Raw genomic sequence first — 4,062 nt, 5'->3', positions numbered from 1 at the left:
AAGAAGAAGAAGAAGAAGAAGAAGAAGAAGAAGAAGAAGAAGAAGAAGAAGAAGAAGAAGAAGAAGAAGAAGAAGAAGAAGAAGAAGAAGACGACAGAGGGGGGAAAAGGAATTCAAGGTTATGTTTTGGTTAGTTGTATGTTCCAGGTTAGCCTGGGCCCCAGGAGCCACTGTCTCAAGAAGCAAAGCTAAAAAAAAAAAATCTTCCTATCTTCCTGTAATAGGATTCGGGAGTTATTAATTTGGTCTACTTCCTCATAGTTCTAAGCAATTCATTACTGCATTCTGATTGGGCACTTTGTCCTGGACCAAATCCATCAACTCTGCAGTCAGTCTCCTGTATTTCAGATCCCACTGGAGACATTTTGTTATTATTCTGGCCATGGAATCCAAGGCTTCATAAATATTAAGCAAACTCCATACTAGGACTGTACTTCCAACCACAAAGTTTTATTTTTTATTGTCTCAAACGTCTTTAATGTTTCCTCTTGTGATGAATGCTACAGATTGAAACCAGGACCTCATCCACGCTGGGCCAGCACTCTCCAGATGACAAACAAGGCCAAAACTCCTTCAGAAGAAATTTGCTTGTTTGTTTTGTTTTATTTTTCAAGACAGGGTTTCTCTGTGTAGCTCTGACTGTCCTGATCACACTCTGTAGACCAGGCTGGCCTTGAACAAAGAGATCTCTGCTTGCCTCTGCCTCCCCAGTGCTGGAATTAAAGGTACATGCCACCTCTGCAGGGCCCTTTCTGAAGAAATTAAATCGCCTATGCTTGACACATTTACACCTTCAAGAGTATCCTCATGGGTTAAAATTTAAATGATGGGTTAAAGAAGTGTCTCAGAGGTTAAGAGCACTGGCTGCTCTTGTGGAAGACCAGGGTTTGGTTTCCAGTACCTTTGTCACAGTCCCACTTAAATCCAGTTCCAGGGGATTCAACTCCCTCTTCTGGCTGATTGAGTACCAGACAACCTGGTACACACAAATACATGCAGGTGAAACAAGCATACACATAAGATAAAAATAACTACTTTTAAAAATTAGTTTAAAATGTTATGCTGTGTTTCTCACCATTGTCAATACAGCAGGAGTGAATAACGCATGGCATGAACCATGTAACTAAGGTATTTCTGCAGCATGGAAACAAGTGACTTTATGCCAGAGCACACATGATTACATTATTATAAGTTTCCAGCCTACTCTGATATCTAGGTTTCAGCTTCCTTACCTGCAGAATGGGTATGTTACCTGCCTCCTATGGTCGGTATATGGATGCGATTGTTTATGTTGCACTCACAAGCACCCAGCGATCTTCTGGACTTGGCAGCTACTACGCAGTGGACTCTGGGTTGTCTTAGTGCTCCGGGGTTGCCTTAAGAACTGCCTTAGCCTGAAAACCAGTGAGCAGTGTCCTGCTCTAAGTTCTGCAGGCAGAAAAGTCCTAGATCTGCTTCAGAGCTTCTGACTCTGATGGGACTCATCTACCTTCAAAGCTTATTCTGCTTTCTAGAAGTCTGAGTCCTGCTGATCACAGTAATGAAAACACAAATCATGAATTTTGGGACCATTGCAGGGATGGTGAAAAAACTATTGACTTCTCAATTCTAGTAAGTGATAGGCATGGACTTTGAACATAGGGCCACAATCTATCTTGGATCAAATCCTAAAGGCCGAGAAATGGTTAAGGACCAGAGTGTATGGTTGCTCTGTGACAATGGTCTGTTTTGTACTGAGAAAAATCCTTTATGACTTATCTTCCTATCAAAATATTACCCATCAGCCAGTAATATGGTTCAACAGGAACAGACAAGTTCTATCCTTAGGACTCACATGGTAGGAGACAACTGACTTCTGCAAGTTGTCCTCTCCCCTCCTTGTGTACCTACACAACACACACACAAACACACACACTGTTCTCGTCCATTGTAGCTTCCTCTTCCTCGTCTTTCTCTTCCTCCTCTTCTTCCTCCTCCTCCTCCATTCTCCTCTCTCCTTCTTTTTCTACCTGCCACCCCCTCCATTCTCCAGTCCCACCTTTCCCATCCACTGCCCAATCACAAGCTGTAGTCTTTTATTGACCAGTTAAAATTTGGAAGAAGGTTTAATCATCGTCACCTGAGTACCTGATGGCAACCCTTCTTGAGGAACTAGTATTAACATCAGAATATAAACAGCATTAGGCCAACCCAAGAAAGAGACTTCTTATACTTTGCATCCTTCACCAATAGAATCAATCCTTATTCTTTTTTTTTTAAAGATTCATTTATTTACTTTATGTATATGAGTACACTGTAGCTGTACAGATGGTTGAGAGTCATCATGTGGTTGCTGGGAAATGAACTCAGAACCTCCGTTCCCTCTGCCCTACTTGCTCCGGCCCAAGGATTTATTTATTATTATATGTAAGTACACTGTAGCTGCCTTTTAGACACACCAGAAGAGGGTGTCAGATCTCATTACGGATGGTTGTGAGTCACCACGTGGCTGCTGAGATTTGAACTCAGGACCTTCGGAAGAGCAGTCAGTGAGTGCTCTTAACTGCTGAGCCATCTCACCAGCCCTCAATCCTTATTTTTTATCACAGATCCTTCCTCTAGGCCCCAGCCCTACGCTCTGTTTATCAGTCAATAGAATTTATTGTAAAGCTCACAGATCACAAGTTCCACTATGTTTAAAGGTGTGTGTGGAGCAGGGGGTGGGGGGTAAGTAAATCATGAGGCCAGTCTTTAGAAGACTACTTCCCACAAAGATGGTCTTCTCTATAGAGTTTCATTTTTCGCTCCTCACTGATAGTTCTTCCACAGGCCATAAGGCTTGTGGAGCTCCCTGGCACCAATTTCCGTCATTTCCTATTTTTGAAGTAAATTGTTAACTATGTTTGGTATTTCTCTTTTAGTCACAGTAGGAGAACAATGACTCCAAAAAAAAATATTTTTTTGGCCTAAGATGGTTTTATATAATCTAACTAGTTATGTCCCCAAAGCAATAGAGAAATATAGGGAAACCTATGGGGACCAGAGAGAGTATCGGAGCCTCACCTTTTGGGGTTTTTTTCTGGAAACTTGACTAGAGATAGTGAGGGAATGAAGAAGGAGAGAGGCATAGAGTTAGGAACATAGTGAGTGAAACCACTCTGTGAGACTTGCAAACCATTCTGCCTGGCTTAGAATAATGTCAAACTTGTGAGATAAGGAGCCAAACTTGAGGTAGCTCTGCTCAGAACCAACCCGAGGTAGTCTCAGCGTGTTACTCAGTCAACCCCAAAGCTGTGAGCACAGGGTCAAACTGGAACAATTTAAAAAAAGAACCCTTGAACTTTCGAGGTGTCCCCCAAGGTCACACTGCCTTGCTATTCAGACAGAGCAGTTCAAGCCTTTGCAAAGGAACTCTGAGACTAGCCTCTGTGTGACTCTGTGTGACTCTGTGCCTTTGCAAAGGAACTCTGAGACTAGCCTTTGTGTGACTCTAGCTCCTCTGAGCTGCGTGTTGTTAGTTTACACATGCCTGCTACTGGCCCCCATTCTCAAAGACCTTCTACAACTCCCAACAGTACCATCCTCCTGGGCTCTGACAGCTGAACCCCACCCTACCTCTCAGCAGATGGAGGTCCAGCTTGCTTTAGAAGTGTCCTCATCTGAGAGGATTCCCCAGGAAAAGCCTGCAGCATTTCTTACCTGGAAATCCTCCTACCCTACCTCTCACTCCTGAACAAGTAGACATCAGTGGTGTCTCAAATACACAGAGCTTCTCTCTCAAGGCTGGGTACTAGCTATTTCTGAAATTATAATGTCCTCTGCCCCTGAAGACGACTATGAACAGTGCTGCCCGCTGGTAGGATGTTTATGATGGAGCACAGGGAACTAGGGACAGAATATCTCAGAAGCTTGGAAATAAAGACAGGGTTCATGGTCATGTGAAGTGGTATACATCTTTAATCCCAACACATGGGAAGCAGAGACGGACATATCTCTGTCAGTTCAAAACCAGCCTGGTCTACATAGCAAGCAGCAACTTCTAAGCTGGTCAGGGCTGCAAAATGAGACTTTTTTTTTTTTTTT

This window comes from Mus pahari, chromosome 22, assembly GCF_900095145.1.
Source record: "Mus pahari chromosome 22, PAHARI_EIJ_v1.1, whole genome shotgun sequence".
NCBI classification, from domain to species: Eukaryota; Metazoa; Chordata; class Mammalia; order Rodentia; family Muridae; genus Mus; species Mus pahari.
The sequence above is the reverse complement of the archived record's forward strand: the minus strand, read 5'-3'. Positions refer to the sequence as shown.